This window comes from Balaenoptera physalus, assembly GCF_965194825.1.
Source record: "Balaenoptera physalus genome assembly, chromosome: X".
Classification (NCBI taxonomy): Eukaryota; Metazoa; Chordata; class Mammalia; order Artiodactyla; family Balaenopteridae; genus Balaenoptera; species Balaenoptera physalus.
In genome coordinates, this window is record NC_138903.1 from 79627047 (window position 1) to 79647403 (window position 20357).

Consider the following 20357-nt stretch of genomic DNA (forward strand, 5'->3'; position numbering starts at 1 on the left):
GCAGAAGGAAGGAAATAATAAAGATCAGAGAAGACACAAATAAAATAAAGCACACAAAAAAATAGGAATGAGCAATGAAACCAAAACCTGTTTTATTGAAAAGATAAACAAAATTGATAAACCTTTAGCCAGTCTCACCAAGAAGAAAAGAGAGAGGACCAAGTAAGCAAAATAAAATAAAATAAAACAAAACAAACAAAATCAAAGGGGAGAAATAACTACCAATAAAAGAGAGATACAAAAACAATCAAAAGAGAATGCTACAGTTGCATGCCCCAAAATTGGACAACCTCAAAGAAATGGAAAAATTTTTAGAAACATACAACCTGCCAAGAATGAATTATGAAGAAATTGAGAATTTGAACAGACCGATCACTAGATGTGAAATCGAATTCGCAATAAAACATCCCAGCAAACAAAAGTCCAGGATCAGACAGATTCACAGGGAATTCTACCAAAGATATAAAGAAGAGCTAATACCTATGCTTCTAAAACTATCCCAAAAACTGAAGTGAATGAATTACTCCCAAATTCATTCTATGAGGTTACCATACTTGATAACTAAAATCAAAATCACTAAAACCAAATAAAATTACAGACCAATATACTTGATGAATATAGGAGCAAAAATCCTCACAAAATATTAGCAAACCCAATCCAATAATGAATAAAAATGATCGTACACCTTGATCAAGTTGTATTTGTTCCAGGGAGTCAAGAATGGTTTAATATTCCCAAATCAATCCATGTGATATGCCACATTAACAAAAGGAAGGTTAAAAATCACATGATCATCTAAATAGATGCAGAAAAAACATTCAACAAAATTCAACATCCATTCATGATAAAAGCTCTCATCAAAGTAGGAATAGAAAGAACATAACTCAACATAATAAAACACCATTTATGACAACTGTTCTAATATTTGACTCAATGGTGAAAAGCTGAAAGCCTCTCTTCTAAATTCAGGAACAAAGAAGGATACCCACTCTCAACACTTCTATTTAATCTATATAAAAATTCCTAGCTACAGCAATCAGACATTAAAATGAAATAAAAGGCAACAAAATTGGAAGGGAAGAAGTATAAGTATCATTATTTGAAGATGACATACTAATTTCTATAGAAAACCCTGAAGTCTACACTAAAATCTTTAGAACTAATAAATTAATTCAGTAAAGTTGCAGAATACAAATTTATAAAACATGTTTTTTGATTTTCTATACATTAGTAATGAACTATAAGAAAGTGAAAGTAAAATAGTAATCTTATTTAAAATTGCATCAGAAAGAATTTTAAAACTATGAATAAAATTAACCAAGGTGAAAAACATATAATCTAACAACTATACAACTATTATGAAGGTAACTGAAGATGATACAAAGAAATTAAAAGGTATCTCAAGCTTCTGGAGTAGAAGAATTAATATTGTAAAAATGGCCATACAACCTAATCTATAGATTCAATGCAATCCCTTTCAAAATACTTGTCATTTTAAACAGAATTACAACAAATAAAACTATAATTTATATGGAACCACAAAAAACCACAAATAGCCATAACAATCTTGAGAAAAGGAACAAATTGGAAGTATCACTCTTCCAGTCTTCAAACTGTACTACAAATGTACTGTAATCAAAACAGTATGGTACTGGCACAAAAACGGACACAGAGGTCAGTGGAACAGAATAGATTCCCCAGAAATAAACCAACACACTTAGAGTCTATTAATCTATGAAAAAAGGAGGCAAGAATATACAATGGTTAAAAGACAGTCTCTTCAATAAGTGGTGCTAGGAACATGGGAAAGCTACATGTAAAAGAATGAGATTAGAACATTCCCTCACACTATATACAAAAATAAACTCAAAATGTATTAAAGACCTGAATGTAAGACAGGATACTATAAAACTCCTAGAGGAAAATATAGGCAGAACACTCTTTGACATAAATTGCAGCAATATCTTTTTAGATCCATCTCCTAGAGTAATGAAAACAAAAACAAAAATAAACAAATGTGACCCAATTAAACTTAAAAGCTTTTTCACAGCAAAGGAAACCATAAACAAAACAAAAAGACAACATACAGAATGGGAGAAAATATTTGCAAATGATGAGACTCACAAGGGATTAATCTCTAAAATATACAAACAGCTCACACAGCTCAATATCAAAAAAAACAAACAAACTGATCAAAAAATGGGCATAAGATATAAGAAGATATTACTCTAAAGAAGACATACAGATGGCCAAGGGGCACATGAAAATATGCTCAACATTGCTAATTATTAGAGAATTGCAAATCAAAACTATAATGAGGTATCATCTCACACCAGTCAGAATGGCCATCATCAAAAAGTCTATAAATAATAAATGCTGAAGAGGGTGTAGAGAAAAGGGAACCCTCCTACACAGGAGGTGGGAATGTAAATTGGTGCAGCCACCTTGGAGAACAGTATGGAGGGTCCTTAAAAAACTAAAAATAGAGCTACCATATGATCCAGAAAAACCACTGCTGAGCATATATTGGGGAAAAACATAATTCAAAAAATACATGCACCCCAATGTTCATTGTAGCACTCTTTACAATAGCCAAGACATGGAAGCAACCTAAGTGTCCATTGACAGATGAATAGCGATGATGTGGCATATATATACAGTGGAATACTACTCAGCCATAAAAAAAAGAAATAATGCCATTTGCAGCAACATGGATGGACCTAGAGATTATCATACTAAGTGAAGTAAGCCAGACAGAGAAAGACAAATATCATATGACATTGCTTATATGTGGAATATAAAAAAAGGATATAAATGAACTTATTTACAAAACAGAAATAGACTCACAGACACAGAAAACAAAGTTATGGTTACCAAAGGCGGGGAGGAGAGAGGGATAAATTAGGAGTTTGGGATTAAAGTATACACACTACTATATTTAAAATAGATAAGCAACAAGGGTTTACTGTACTATATAGGGAACTATACTCAATGTCTTTCATTTGCCTATAATGGAAGAGAATGTAAAATATATATATATATATATATATATATATATATATATATATATATATATATATATATATATATATATAGGTGTGTGATAACTGAATCACTTTGTGTGCACCTGAAACTAACACAACAGCGTAAGTCAACTATATTTTAATAAAAATTTTAAAAAATAATTAAGAAACAAAAGAAACTAATGAATGTAACAAAAAGGAAACAGACTCACAGACAAAGAGAACAAACTAGTAATTACCAGTGGGGAGAGGGAGTTGGGAAGGGGCAAGACAGTTAGATACAAACTATAATGTATAAAATAAATAAGCTACAAAGATATATTGTGCAACATAGGGAATATAGCCAATATTTTATGGCTATAAATGGGGTATAACCTTTAAGAATTATGAATTATTATGTTGTACACCTGTACAATATAATATTGTACATCAACTATATCTCAACTAAAAACATAAAAAAGAAAAAAAAAAATGCCCTTGCTCCATGGTACTGTAAATTTAATATAAAGCATGTATATGAAAAATAATTGTTAACTATATATTATGCTATTATACATTCACTGTTTTACCCTTGAAAAAAATATTTTCATTTTTCTGAATTTTCACCAGTTTATCTTTAAGTTTTGTGTGACATGCTTGTAAAAACACAAGATTATTAATAGGAATCTAAAATTAGAATAGCACAAACTTATTTCTTAAATTGAAGTAGTACACAAAACTATGAAGTAATTTTTAATGGAAATATCTGAGTTGATGTTCGAGTTTTTCTACATCTTCTTCTTTACCAACAAGATATTTAGTAGATTTAATTAAACAGAAGGACAGTGATGTGTTTAAATTGTGTAAAATATGTGTGTTTTAGAGAAAAAAAAAGATTGAGAGAGAATCCAAGCCTTCAACAAGTGGCAAGATTTACTTCCAAGTCAATGCAGTGTATTAGCAGAATTTTCACTGTCAAAGAAGTTAGTTGACAAGGTGCTCATGAGATTTTTACACCCCTTAGGTATTTCATAACAATCTTACAGAATATTTGACCTTTAATAAGTAAACTGCTTGCAAGGATTCAAGCCAAATATATCTAGATTCTGAAGTACCAAGAGAATCTAAAAGTGGCTGTTATAATGTATATGGATCTCAGAACATAATCTAAAAGTTATTTTTCCTGTAAAAATATTATATATTTTTAAAAACAGCACATCAGTATTATTTGATCAGGTGACCAATTGACTGGATACAAGAAACTTGGAAATTAATTTAAGGTGCTAACTATCACACAGACAAAATAAAAAAACATTAAATCAACCATTGTATAGAATAATTTAGGAAAATTGTGTAGCTTTCCAGGAAAATTCCTATGAAATTTAATTACCTGTTCATAAATATGTGACTCTGATAAGTCTTGCCTATATTTCAGATTTAACTATATTCATACCTGAAGTCAGATATACTTCATCTTTCCCTGATATTCCAATATTAGAAGAATCTAAGTGGAATTCATAATCATGCATGTAATGAAATAGGTGGTCTATAAATCTCAGCTGCTTTCAGCTGACAAAGCTGAGACATTTCCCCTCCACTGTCCATCAGAGCTATTTCTATTCCAGACCCTTTTTATTCATTAGAGATGGTAATACATAATAATATTTTTGCCATAAAATAACAACCTCATGATTCATCAGTTACAGCAACAACAACAGAGCTTCATTGTTAGAGTTAGCTCTTGTGAACACATAGCCTGTGTGTTTGAATGCAGAACATGTGCAGCACTGAATGTATTACCTGTCACAACAGTTCCTCAGACTGGATAAATTATATCCCTCAGTTAGGTAGTACAAAGGTAATTCTGTTGCCATATATCGTGCCAAGGAACTACTGCTGTGACAGGGTACATTATCTATGATGTGTGTCTGTGTGATGCCCCTTTTCTTCTTCCTCTAAGAGATTGCATCCCTACAAAGTTTGTGGTATTCCAATATAAAGACTCTGCCAGAGCTAAAGGTACCATTCCAAATTCAAGTAGGATTCCATTGCAATTATTAAAAAGTCATATTTTATAAATGTACCCTAATCCTTATAACCAGCTCATGCAGGTATTGGAGCAAAAATAATAATAATAATAATAATAATAATAATAATAATAATAATAAGCTTCAATTATCAAGAGGAAGAAAAGTGTTTTTTAAATTATATTAAGCAACAAATATATTCCCAATATATTGGGAATTCACTTTTATTTACATTTTAAAATTATACTATTTGAAAATTTCACTTGTTCTGTTGTGGACTGTTTTCTGGAGAAATAAGAAAAAGAAATAACCAAATAACTCTTTATTGCCATCAAGCCATATATTAGGCCACATAAATATGGAGATATAATTACAAATAACAAGGCCACTGAAGCATACCGCGGAAGTCCTTCTCAAGCCTTATCTTTTCAGTAGGTTAAATAGATAAATAAATACAATAATATAACCTTCTATATGTTCTGGAGGAAGACAACATAGGAAACATTTATTGTAGGAAGGAGGAATAGCAAGCAAGGGCATCTCTAAATGCATTCAGATGAATAAAAATATTGTAAAATGACTATTTTAATTTATAAAATCCTGTGTCTGAACCCTCTCAAGAGACTAGGTTCTAGACATAATAGTCCCCTTGCCACCTGCAGCTACTCAGTGTTTCACAGTGTCTCCAGAAAGATGCTTAACATGAATTATAGAAAGGTTAAGAAATGAATAGGATATTAATAATCTTAGGGGTATTTTAAAATTATTTTTCTTCATAATAACTAAACACAGACATATTAAATTAGCACCATAAACTTGGTGTACTTAATGTTGGTGGTGGCTTTTCTAACCTTTGCACTAGCCAAACTGACCAGTGTTCCTGCTCAATTTAACAATTATTTTTAATTATATGATGGAAAAATTGTACATAAACCTTCTGCATTGTGCCAGTGATGCAAAGATGGAAATAGAGAACATAGGTATCTAGTTATTGCTATTCTAACATTTTAATACATAGCCTTTTCTTTGTTATATATCCAAAATGAGATGTTACAATGCTACTGTTTTCTAAAGTTGGAGCTTAATATGGATCTTTGAAAAAATTTTGGTATGTATAGAGTACCTTAATCAAAAAGCATCTTTTAATGTTCTTTTGATGATCTGATCACCTAATTTCCAGTGTGGGGGATTCCCCACAGACAACACCAAGCAATTTTGGGGATACCAGCTAGGTGTCCTACAATTTAACTCATTTCTGACACTGTCTACCCAAAGATAGCATCAGATTCCACAGATTAATGGCTCAGTCCTGCATACTATTCCCCAACCCCTCATACCCCAGTCACAAGCCCAGGCTGTTACCTGTGCTTCTGAACAACCAGCTACAAATTGGCAGTTTGTGACCCCTCCATGAATTTAAAGCACCAGTCGCAAGTCCAGGTTGTTACCTGTGTTTCTGACCAACTAGCTATAAATCAGAGGTTCCCATGACCTCCTCCTCTGGTTTGGTTAATTTGCTAGAGTGTCTCACAGAACTCAGAGAAACCTTTTACTTACTAGATCACCAGTTTATTGTAAAAGGATATAACACAGGAACAGTCAAATGGAAAAAATGCATAGGGCAAGGTATGTGCCCTCTCCCACATCTCCACAAGTGTTTACCAACCCTCTGCCCAACACTTTCTCGCCCCAAATACATCTTGTTGTAACTATTCAATAATTTTAGCACCCAGAAAACATCTAAACATCTCAGAAAACAGCAGATGGAACTGAAATTAACTGCAACTGTCAGTTTATATTGTGTCCTAGAAACTGTCATCCTCACACATAAAATAATGTAATCAAGCATGAAAAACAAACTCTAGTACCCATGCCTGCCTGAGATAGTAGCCTTAGATTCTTATGTACCAGATAATTTATTTACTTCAACGTGATCCAGAGAATAAAGAAATGTAGGTTAGGGAAGATCCCATCTCACTACACCAGAAACTAGATGTGCTAGTCAAGGTGCTCTGAGAATCTGCCTTCAAATTGGTATATATGTATAATAAATTTAATAGGAGAAATGCCTGTGGAAGAAAATTGGGAGAAACCTGCAGGAGGCTGGGAATGCTGTCAGACTGTGATGCAGGTACTCAAGGCATGACTTGGAATCCTCATTGCCTTGTGGACCAAGGGAAGGAAGGAAGGAAGCTTAGGTAAAAGTGTCTTAGACTGCAGTGAATTCTAAAGGAAGATCAGCAAGGTGAACAGGGAATGCTAGAGCCAAATTTGCCTGTCAGATGAGTCCCCTATTACCCAGGAACAAGACATCCTTAATATAGTGTTTGCTGGGAGTGACCCATGGAAAGCATGGCCTCAGTGCAAACTCAGCAGTGGATTTCAGTGCAGCAACGGACCCTTAGTACATTACAATTTTTGCATGAGGAGCACTCTGATGGTCACTGAACTTACAATGGGTCTGGCAGGAGTACACAACTTAGCCTCCTGTTGTAGATCTAAGGAGGAGATATGAACACAGTGATGGGAAATGTCATAACCTATATCTCATTAATTAAATTAATTAATTAGTAATAAATATCCTGCTGGATTTTTCCAGTTAAAGCAATGAAAATCTTGATGATAATTATATTATTTGTATATTATGATTTCTACAAAATTATTCTCTTGCTGGAGAATAACTTTCTTTTGCCATGCATTTTTTTAGATAGTCAATTTCATTCATCTATGATGGTTAAGAGAAGATATTAAGGGTGAAAACACTCCTGTCAACAGAATTTAGTTGTCCTAGGAGTCTTCTGGCTCATTTCAGTTTTAATTATTATATATTGTATTATATATTATATAACATATATTGTATAGGCATAATGTTTTTATTTATAAGAGGATATATCTCCTCTATTTCAAACTCCTACTTTTTGTCTTTTCCTTGTAATTTCCTTTGCTTCCAAAGGGAAATGTATTATGTTTGGAAGTAAAGTACTGAACACCTTACCCTCTGCCTCCACCACTTAAATGACGCTAATGTCAAAAAGCCAAAACATTTAGTAAAAGGGATCATTTATGTCCCCACGGCATCTTTGTTCTCTGATGCTTTAAAACTATATATAGCGCTAATGATCACAAGAGGATATAAGGATTAAGTTTGGAAAATACTTTTGACTAACATAAAAGCTTGGATAAACTGATTTCCTAGAGTAACATTCTGAAGTAGCATAAGATGATTTGGAATATTTTATTGGAGTACAAAATTTCACAATCATGTTTTTTTCTCTAAGATCGCCAGAGGCTTAACCTCAGCATTATGAATTATTTGTAATAAAAAGATTAACTTTACTGGAAACAAAATTTAGTTTCCAGTATGCGTCGCTGAAGCAGTAATTTATTAGATGATAAAATATACAACAGAAGAGTGGATAGAGAAGAAATGGTTTAAGGAAAGGAGAATAAAGAGCAAGACTTTTATGATAACATGTTCAAAAAGCAAATATTTGTTGAAGATCATTTATTTTATATACTATAATAGCTCCCTTCAAACAATTCCTTTCGCAAACTGTTGATGGAATCACATGCAGTATTGTTAGTACACTGTTCTGACAGTCTCTTACACCTTCATATGTTTAAGGGAGGGTAGTTTTAGTTTTTCTAATTGTTGTTAGTTTTGTAATTGTTGTAAATTAACTAATAGGAGATTAAGATTAAGTAAATTAACTAATAGGTGATTATGATAAAAGAACATATTATTACATTTCTCCTCACCTAATAAATTTATCTCATATTAGTCTACTATCATATTTATAGTTATTACTGGGTACTCTGTCTCTATTTCTGCAAACTATATCTACCATACAGTTTCCACAGGGAAATACGAGTAAAATTTCATTATGAGGTTAAGGTTTTATTTCTTGGACATCTACCAAAAACCCTCCTTCTTAGAATTTATATTCATGGATTTGACATTGGCCAGAGCTTTGTTTTCAACATTAAAGATTCTTGATCTTGATTTTGTTTTCAGAAGACAAAGAGTAAATACACTCTTCTGGGTAACATTCCATTATGTAAGTACATAGAGATGTATGTCTCAAATTGAGATGATTTATTCATTTAAAATAAAAAAAAAATATAACACAGACCAAAATAGTCAAATTGCATGAATAGCACATGCTCTTCCTGTAGAAATACCCACATGAAAAGCCAATATGTCATAAGAATGTTGCCTTTTTTGAGCACAGACTCTCAACAAGACAAGTTAGATTGAGGTATGACCCAGAAGAGACACGTCTACATAGGCAGACTTTGTTCTGACCTTTTACCCACTTTGATGGATTCAGCACTTTGCTACATGTCCAAAGTTGATACACTTCCCATTGCATTAACAAGACAAATATTTTAAGAACATTTTATGAGGAAACAGTTTAATAAAAAGTTTTATGTCATAAACAAAATGGTAAAAATTTACAAAATCCTCCTTAAAAAAGTCTTGCCTTTTCCTCCAAAGTTAAGGATCCTCATTTCTCCTCCTCTTTTTTTTTATTTCACATAGTCTCTGAGATACCAGTTTATATTCCAAAATAATTTTGTTCCTAGCTTCTGTTAGCACTCTCAGCAAAACAGAAGCCTAGTAATTTTCCCTATAGTTAGATCTTCAATTATTTCTCAGATATGCCTCTTGGGGTTTCTAAGTTCATCTAGCCACAAAGGACTCAAATATGCAATGTTATTCAGCTAAAATTGCCTGACTTATATCTCCACAATTCTTCTTTTGAATAGGACCAAAAAAGTACTCAGACTCTATTATTGGCCCCAAGTCCTTCTTTGGAATGCAGTTCATTGGACACTGTCACCATTAGTCTCTGTACCTTTCTTTTTTCTTTGCTCTCATCCCTATATTAATTGAAATTCATCTTCTTTAAATATGTTAATACAGATAGAAAAATGATAGCTGATATTCATTTTCAGATGTTGGAAAGTGCTTTATAGGCTTGACACTCACAGGTATATTTCATTCTTACAACAACCCCATGAACACTATTGTTACTTTATATATATAACTAACACGAGGTACAGAGAAGATAATTAATTTGGCCAAGGTCACACACCTATTAAATAATCTTTTGGGAAGTTATAATCAGGAGAGTGTAATTTCATAGCAAAGACTCCTAAAAAGAAGTTAGATCTTCTCTTTTAATCCTGTGGATCGATGTTGTAGAAAATCAAACTAATTATTCAGATCAGCAGGGTTTCATGTGCCCTTCATTCTGTGTATTTGAACAAATACGTTATTACTTTATGTACAGTATTATATATGCTAAATGTGTACATGTCATAGGCTGTTTATGTTGCAATTTATGCTGATATAATTCTCTCAGAATTATAACAATCATTGTTAGGTACTCAGAGTTTATCCATTCTCACTTTATAGTGGTTAGTGTGATATGAACTAAACATAATCAAATGTGATTGTAACTTCTGCTTGAGGAGGAGATCTCTCTCTTAGTCTTTCTACCTTTATCTTCCTCAAGAATAGGTATCTACTTCTGTGTTTTGGGTCTAACAATATCTCCCTCTATTCTAGCCTGAGGGGTAATAGTTTAAGATTAGTTATTTTTCAGAAAGAGAATATTGTTTACAAAATTTTCTTCCTCTTTAAATTTACTACCAGTTCTGTTAGCATTTTCTCAGGAAAACATTTACAACATATATTTTTATGGAAAATATCATTTTAAATAATATCAGCCCCAACACATATTTACAGAATACAGGACATTAAAGTACTTGAGCAATTCCAGATCAACCTTGGCCAAACAGGCCTAGGTTCTTAAAGAACAGAATGCATGACTCCTCTTTATTATCATTGATGATGAAATGTGGAAACAATTCTTAAAGATTTGTTTGACAATAATGTTACTTAAAGATAACTGTTTTAGAAACATGTGGATATTACTGTATAGTCTAAGATACCTCTAAAAATAGCATTTCTTTTGCATCCACTGGTAATTTAATTTTTCCATTTCAAACAATGGTTTTCATGAAGGCAATAAAGTGATATACAATTAACAGCAGTTTATTTGCACTGTTGTAGTATTATACAAGGTGCAAATGAAAGAACAAAGTGTCTAAAACTCTATTTAAAAATGTCATCTTGATTTTATTTAGTTATAAGTATACAATTTTAAAACCTAACTGCCTTTTGTGAATAAAAATATTTTCAGTTAACTTTTTACAAAAAAAAATTCACTCAAGATTAAATAAGCAGGTGTGTTTCCAAAATGGCGGCAGCGATGGATGTGGATACCTCGAGCGGCACGAACAGCGGCATGGGCAAGAAGCGCTTTGAAGTGAAAAAGTGGAATGCGGTAGCCCTCTGCGCCTGGGATATTGTGGTTGATAACTGTGCCATCTGCCGGAACCACATTATGGATCTTTGCATAGAGTGTCAAGCCAACCAGGCATCTGCTACTTCCGAAGAGTGCACCGTTGCGTGGGGAGTCTGTAACCATGCTTTTCACTTCCACTGCATCTCCCGCTGGCTCAAAACACGGCAGGTGTGTCCATTGGACAATAGAGAGTGGGAATACCAAAAGTATGGACACTAGAAAAAGAGAATACTTCCATCAAGCTCAACTCTTTCATTAGCCATTTAATGACTTGCCCTCCTGTTACTTAATTATAAATTAGTCAGAATCGTGTTTTTTCTGCTCTGTCTTTTCAGTTTGCTATTCCTGCATCCATATTGTATTCTGTGTCAAATAAAATCCAGTTGGATTCTAACAACAACAACAACAACAATAAAAAAGATTAAATAAGCACATATCCATGGCTAATTTATTTAATTATGTGTGTGTGACTTTCCAATAAGCAATAAATTTATTTATGTTAGTTAACATGAAAAATTATAAATATATAATTTCTATACAGGCAGTTCCCAATTTATATAAAGATTATAAATATGAACAGACATTTGGAAGATAGCCATCACATAATTATTTTATGATAAGCATTGAAGTAATTACTAGGAAAAATATAAAGTGCTACTGATCCTATTAGAAAAGGCTACAATAATTACATATCAGTAACCTAATAAAATTACATGTATGAAAACTTTTTTTTTAGAGTCAGAAGCTGGAGGTGCTTATTTTGCAAGTAATAGGCTTTGGATGAGTGAAGAATGCTTCCTTATGTTTTGTAATTTGAGGAATATGTTGCTTTGATATGCATTAGGATATACCACCCAATTCTTATCCCTATGCATGGCATATATGGTAGAGATGGTGGAGCACCAGCAGAGTATTAGAACCAGTATATGTTAAGTACAAACTTGTCCAAACAATTCACTTTATTAATGATGTAAAGACCTGTGGCTTTCTAAAAGTTACAGACTTGTAGGATTATGATTAGAAAATAAGAAATATTAGAGCAAAATGTGATCCTCTAAAACTAAAATTCCTATTTAGTTTGGGCTCCAAGCCAAGGTCTTAATCTTTGGAACAGATTCGTATACAGCCTGGAGTTAGAACTGTTAACAACTCTTGGCAGTTGTGTTACACATAATATAGACCAGAAATTATTTAGACAACAAATGAGAACCCTAAAGAGTATTTGGTCAAACTTTTCCTAAAGTCATAACTAATTTTTCAAATAATAGATAAAACACAAAGTTATTGTTATTTGTTAAGTAGATGAGATATCCAGAAAATTGTTTGAATATTTCATTCCACATGACTATGTCATCATAATATAGCCACAACCATCAAACATTAAAGGGTTGTATGATTTTGAAACACTATAACCTCTACTAAAATAAAAGGAGATGCATGCTTTGTCAATAAATGTTTACTGGGTATTATAGTAATAATATTAAATATGTTAAACCATATGAAATTGCCAATAATTAACATCATTTGAACTACATAAATAGCAATTTCATATGGCTCAACATAATACAAGCCATGGGCAAATTTTCATAGAATAGTTGCAATTTCTATCCAAATAACGATTTTCATTTTCTATCACTTGTTCCAGTTGCAGGTACACACAACTGGATATTTCTGTTGGAGAAAACTTGAGAAAGCTTTGCCTCATAGTAATTGCTAGTGTGTATGTATGTGTGTGTGTGTGTTTGTGCATATATGTGTATGTGTGTTCTTATGTGCATATGTGGCAGGTATTGTGTTTTCTAAAGGGCTCTGAAATCAAAAATATTCTGAGATGATACGACTGGCAACCTGACTCTGAATGGGTTTGCAATAGTACATGGTTATTTCACTCACTGGAAGTGATTTTTTGTTTCTGCAGTACTACATGAAAAAAAAAGTGCTGGCATGAAATGCTGACTGGAAGACAAATATAGGATCATTTGCATTTGAAATTTGGAAGTGTTAGCAACTGAAACTTGTGCATATGGTGAAATTACTCTTGCTATACTTTATTTTTGAATAAAATATTATGTGTTCATTTGCCTATATTTTTTAAAATAAATTCAACACAATATACTCACAAAAATTAATTTTGCATTTATTTCTTTTGCATGAGAAGACAGATCCAAAAAAATTGCTATGATTTATTCAAAGAGTATTCTGAATATATTCTCTTCTAGAAGTTTTATGGTTTCAGGTCTTACATTTAGGTTTTTAATCCATTTTGAGTTTATTTTTGTATACAGTGAGAGGAAATGTTCTAATCTCATTGATTTACATGTAGCTGTCCAGTTTCCATAGCACCACTTATTGAAGAGATTGTCTTTTCTTCATTGTATATTCTTGCCTCCTTTGTTGAAGATTAATTGACTGTAGGTATGTGAGTTTATTTCTGGGCTCTCTATTCTGTTCCACTGTTCTATGTCTGTTTTTGTGCCAGTACCATGTTAGTTTGATTACTGTAGCTTTGTGGTAAGGTCTGAAGTCTGGGATGGTGTTACCTCAGGCTTTGCTCTTTTTTCTCGAGATTGTTTTGGCAATTTAGGTCTTTTGTGGTTCTATATAAATTTTAGGATTATTGGTTCTAGTTCTCTGAAAAATGTCATGGGTATTTTGATAGGGATTGCATTAAATCTGTAGATTGCTTTGGGTAGTATGGACATTTAAAATATATTAATTCTTCCAATCCAAAAGGACAGGATATCTTTCCATGTCTTTGTAGCATATTCCATTTCCTTCATCAAAGTTTTATAGCTCTCAGAGTATAGACCTTTCACCTCATGGTTAAGTTTATTACTAGGTAACTTATTCTTTTTGGTGTGAATTTAAACAGGATTGGGTTTTTACTTTCTCTTTCTGATAGTTCATTATTAATGTGTAGAAAAGCAACATATTTCTGTATATTAATGTTGTATCCTACAAAATTGCTGAATTTAATTATTAGTTCTAATAGTTTAGGGTTTCCTATATAAAGTATCATATCATCTGCATATAGTGACATTTAACTTCTACCCTTCCAAATTTGATGCCATTTATTTCTTTTTCTTGTGTGATTGCTATGGCTAGGACTTCCAATATTTTGTTAAATAGAAGTGGTGAGAGTGGGCATCCTATTCATGTTCCTGAATTTAGAGGAAAGGCTTTCTGCTTTTCATCATTAAGTATGATGTTAGCTGTGGGCTTGTCATAAATGGCCTTCATTATGTCAAAATATGTTTCATCTATACCCACTTTGATGAGAGTTATTATCACAAATGTATGTTGAATTTTTTCAAATGTTTTCCTGCCTCATTTGAAATTATCATGTGATTTTTATCCTTCTTTTTGTTAATGTGGTATATTCCACATTGTTTGATTTGTGAATATTGAACCATCCTTGCATTCCTGGAGTAAATCCAACTTGATCACTGTGTATGATGCCTTTTCTATATTGTTGCATTAGTTTGCTCATATTTTCTTTAGAATTTTTGCATCTATATTTATCAGAGATATTGGCCTGTAATTTTCTTTGTTTGTAGTATATTTTTCTGGATTTGTTATCAGGGTAATTGTGGCCTCATAGAATGAATTTGGGAGTGTTTCAGCCTATTCAATTTTGGGGAATAGTTTGAGAAGGATAGGTATTAACTCTTTGTATGTTTGGTAGAATTCCCAAGTGAGGCTTCCAGTCCTGGACTTTTGTCTGGTGTGAGCTTTTTGTTTGTTTGTTTGTTTTACAAATTCCATTTCACTAATAGCAATGTTCAAATTGTCTATTTCTTCTTGATTCATCCTTGGCAGGATGTATTTGTCTAGAAATTTTTCAATTTCTTCTAGGTTGTCCAATTTGTTGGCATAAAACTGTAAATAGTACTCTTTTATGATTTTTTTGTATCTCTCTAGGATTGGTTATTAATTCTCCTCTTTCTTATTTTGTTTATTTCTGTCCGCTCTCTTTTCTTCTTGGTTGGCCTAGATAAAGGTTTATAAATTTATCTTTTCACAAAATTAGCTCTTGATTTCATTGATCTTTATTATTGTTGTTTTTTTTTTTTTTAGTTTTAGTTTATGTATTTCCTCTCTGATCATTATTATTTCCTTCCTCCTGCTGACGTTGGGCATTGTTTGTTCTTCTTTTTCTAATTCCTTTACGTGCTGGGTTAGGTTGTTTATGTGAGATTTTTCTTGCTTCTTGAGGAAGGTCTATACTACTATAAATTTCTCTCTTAGAACTGCTTTTTTTTTAGAATTAATAAGAGTTTAATAAAGTTCTGGAAACAAGTAAAAATAAATTTTATTTCTATACACCAGCAAAAATCAAAAACTATAGTAAAAAAAAAGTAACATTTATATGGCAACCAAAAATATAAGATACTATAATTAATTCCAACAGAAAATTTGCAAGAGTTTTATGGAGAAAATTAAAACTTTATTAGAAATCATTAATCTAAAAATACAGAATGCATTCTTAGAATATCCCCAAATTGTTACATTCCATAAATTTTGGAAAATTCTGTTTCCATTTTAAATTGTCTCAAGGTGTTTTCTGATTTCCTTTGATTTCTTCATTTACTCATTGTTTTTTAGTAGCATTCTGTTTAGTCTCCATGTTTTTGTTCTCTTCCCATTTTTCTTTCTGTAATTGATTTGTAGTTTCATACCATTGTTCTCAGAAAAAAATACTTGACATAATTTTTATCCTCTTAAATTTATTGAGACTTGTCTTGTGGCCTAGTGTATGATCTATCTTGGAGAATCTTCCATGTGCACTTGTAAAGAATATATATTCTGCTCTTTTTGGATAGAACGTCTTGTAGATATCTATAAAGTTCAAGTGGTCTATTGTATTATTTAAGACCACTGTTTCCTTATTGATTTTCTGTCTGGATGATCTGTCCCTTGGTGTCAGTGGGGTGTTAAAGTCCCCTACTATTGTTGTATTACTGTCAGTTTCTCCCTTTTTGTCTCTTAGTATTTCCTTTATATATTTAGGTACTTCCATATGAGGTGCATATATGTTAATGAATGTAATATCCTCTTCTTTTACTGATCCCTTTATCATTATATATTGTTTTTCTTTGTCCTTTGTTATAGCCTTTGTTTTAAAGTCTATTTTGTCTAATATGAGTGTTGCTACCTCTGCTTTCTTGTAGTTTCCATTTGCATGAAATATTTTTTTTCCATCTCACTTTCAGTCTCTCTGTGTCTTTAGCTCTGAAGTGAGTCTCTTGTAGGTAGCCTATGGATGCATCCTGTATTTTTTATCCAATCAGACACTACATCTTCCAATTGCTGCATTTACTCAACAGACATGTAATTATTGATAGGTATATACTAATTGACATTTTGTTACTTGTTTTTTTGATTGTTTTTGTAGTTCTATTTTACTCATTTTTTCTTCTTGTTTCTTCCCTTGTGGTTTCATGATTTTTTTTAGTACTATGCATGCATTCCTTTTTTTTTTCAGTGTTTGTTTATCTCTTGTGGGTTTTTTATTTGTAGTTACCATGGGGTTCATATATGTTGACCCATACCTATGTCTATTTGGTTTACAGGGGTAGTCATTTAAGTTCAACACAATCTAAAAGATCTATATTTTTACCCCCCTCACATTTTGTGCTTCTGATGTCATATTTTACATCTTCATGTTTATCCTCTGCTTATTGTAATTATAGTTTCTTTTATAGTTTTTGTCTTTTAACCTTCTTAACTTGCTTTTTAAGTGGTTGTTAATCAGTCCTCACTATATATTTATCTTTCCTAGTGGGATTTCTACTTTCCTATAGGTTCTTACTTGTTTTTCACTTAGAAAAGACTGACCCTTTAACATTTCTTTTAGGGTTGGTTTAGTATTGATAATCTCTTCTAGTTTTTGCTTGTCAAGAATTTCTTTATCTCTCATTCAATTCTAAATGATAATATTGCTGGGTAGAATATCCTAGTTTGCAGGTTTTTCCCTTTCATCACTTTGAATATATCATGTCACTCCTTTCCGTCCCTCAAAGCTTCTGCAGAAAAATCAGCTGTTAGCCCAATGGAGTTCCTTTGTACATGGCTCTTTATTTTTCTCTTGCTGTTTTCAGAATTCTCTCTTTATCTGTCTTTTGTCATTTTAATTATGATGTGTCTTGGTGTGGATTTGTTTGTGTTCATCTTTTTGGGGAACCTTTGTGCTTCCTGAACCTAGATATATGTTTCTTTCTTCAGGTTTTGGAAGTTTTCAGTCATAATTTCCTCGAATACATTATCTATTCCCTTCTCCCACCCTTCTCCTTACAGAAGGCATATAATGCAAATATTGTTAAGCCAAATGCTACTCCAGAGATCTCTTAAACTGTTTTAATTTTTTAAATTTGCTTTTCTCTTTGCTAGTCTGATTAAGTGAATTCCATTATTCTACCTTCCATATCACATATGCATTCTTCTGAATCACTTCATATTCCTTCTAGTGTGTTTTTGTTGTTGTTTTAATTTCAGCTATTGAATTCTTCATTTCTGATTGGGTCTTTGTTTTGTATTTTCTAGTTCCTTGTTAAAATTCTCACACTGTACATCTATTCTTTTGCCTAATTCTGTTAACATTTTTTATTACCAATGCTTTGAATTCTTTAGTTGGTAAATTGTTTATTTTTCATTTTTTTTTCAGAGGTTTTTCTCTTGCTCTTTCAATTGAGGGTAGTTCCTTTGCTTTTTTATGTTGCTTAACTTTCTCTGTCTCTATGAGTTTAAGTGAAAGTGAAAGTGTTACCTATATAGTCTTGAAGATGTCTTCCTATATGTGAGCATACCTATACAGACTGCATGTACCCAATGCCTTTTGTGGGAGAGCTGGATTTCTTGTGGGCACAATTAACGTTTTTACTAAGGGTATGCTGGCAGTTATCACCTTGGTAGGAGGTGGAGCTGAAAATGGAGGGCTAGATCAGGAGCCAGGTATGAGTCAGGACTTTCCCTCTGCCTAACTGACTGTCACTGCCCTATGGGGGTGGGGTCTGATCCCAAGTTGCTGGGCTCTATTCCTCTTAGGTGTGTGTTTTTCCTTCTCCCTGAACCAGAACATTTGCCCCAAAGGGGTGGAGTGCTGATGTTAGTGGGGCCCATGTGTGCTCTCAGCTCATATGGGCTGCAGATGAAATTCTGAGATGTCTCTGGTGCACTGCCTCTGCAGGCCCCTGCAATTTCTTCCCTTGCTCTGCTCAGAGTCTCAGGTGTAAGTCTACTTTCTCCATCACAGCCAATCACTTCCATTAGCCTCCGTTGCCCTCACTTTATTGTGGAGCCACACCACATTGTAGGTGCTGCCCACATTTACTCTCAGCATGTACTGGGGGGTGAGCTGTGGTGGAGCAGCTGCTGCCAGGAATCTGGGCTGTTTCTGGTGTGCTGCTTGAGTAAGTACCAACAATGGCTGTCACCACCCCACCCAGGCTCCACCCTGGGACCAGGTCACCTCTACATCCGAGAGTCAAGTCTTCTCCCCAGTCATGGCCAACCCAGATATAGTGCTGCATTCTGACAAGGATTGAGCGAGCCTGGAGTGTTTGCTCATATTGGACTCGGGGATGCTCTGAGGTGGTCATAGGAACCCCAGCAGCTCATAGAGTAGACATTTTTCCACCTTGCCTCAGGGGCAAGCCAGTGCACATGCACCCCTCATGAGTGGAGTCTAGTCTTCCCACAACCCTCCTGTTAGCCCAGTGACCCTCTAGCCAGCCAAAGGGCTTCATCTCCCTCATGTAGGGTCTCAGGACTGTGTTGCCCAATCTGTGGCTCTCACTGTTCACTCCCCATGGTGAGTGTCCACCCTTGTATTCAACCTTTGACTCTGAGTCCCCTCCTAGGGGCACAGGTCCTAATTCAATCATTTTTCTTTCCTTTCTACCCAATTACATATATATCTTTCTTACAACCTTGGTTTTATAGGAGTTCTCTGTCAATTTCCTGTCAGTTTTCAGTGAGAGTTGTTACACATGTGGGTGCATAATTCATGTGTTCATGTGGGGAGGTGAGCTCCACATCTTCTTACTCCACCATCTTGATTGATCTTCTATAACAGCTTTTCTTAACCCTAAATTATTTTTAACATAATGCTAAATTGCCTGACAACAGAAATAAAACAATATCAGATTTTTATAAATCCAGAGTGTCTTGGTACTCTACTAATCAGGATGCCAACGATTCATCATGAAGTCTTTCAGAAACAACATTAAGTGAAATGTCTTCTACCCAGGAATAATGAATGCCAATTTGGTGTAAAATAAAAGAACAAGTTGACAAATGTCTAGAAATACCAAAAATGTGACCCATATATTCTTTCATACAAATTATAAACTACTTTGTATCATTCATGGAAGAGGTGACATATTCCTGAGTCTGCTACAGCTCTATTTTTTCTTGTACCAACATTTTTATTACCAGTACACACAACTCCTGAAAATGCCTTTGAGTGCCCAGAATCCTTTAATAACCTACACTTTTTAAGCCTCTTATAATATTCTCCTTTTTTCCTATGAAATCTATTCACTATTTTTCTTTTTCCTATGTACATCAGGGTGTGTGTGTGTGTGTGTGTGTGTGTGTGTGTGTGTGTGTGTGTGTGTTTATTTTACTGTGGATCAATTTCAATAGGCTAGGCTTCCAATATAATCATTGTCCATCACATGTACAATTTATCTGAGGCACAAAGTTTTCCCAGTACATGAAAGTAAGAAGCACCATAGGAACTAAAGCAGAACAACTAATGCAAAGTGTTCTCCTTAGACTTCAGAAAGAATTATGATGTTGAAGTTTTATGCCATAGACTATATAATAAGAGAAAGATTAAAACTCCTTTCTTGACTATTCTTGGTACTGTTAACACCTTGGCAGCTATTCCCTCTGTATACACTTAGCTGAGCAGAAGTAGTTGTGGCATCACTTGCTGTTACCATAGC

The 20357-nt window shown here is 33.4% G+C and overlaps 1 pseudogene across 1 annotated transcript; it reads left to right on the forward strand.

Annotated features, from left to right (window-relative positions):
• Positions 1 to 11265: 11265 nt before the first annotated feature.
• LOC309653110 (E3 ubiquitin-protein ligase RBX1 pseudogene) lies at positions 11266 to 20147 on the forward strand (annotated as a pseudogene). The gene has a single exon. The product of its transcript is annotated as an E3 ubiquitin-protein ligase RBX1 pseudogene (transcript).
• Positions 20148 to 20357: the final 210 nt, after the last annotated feature.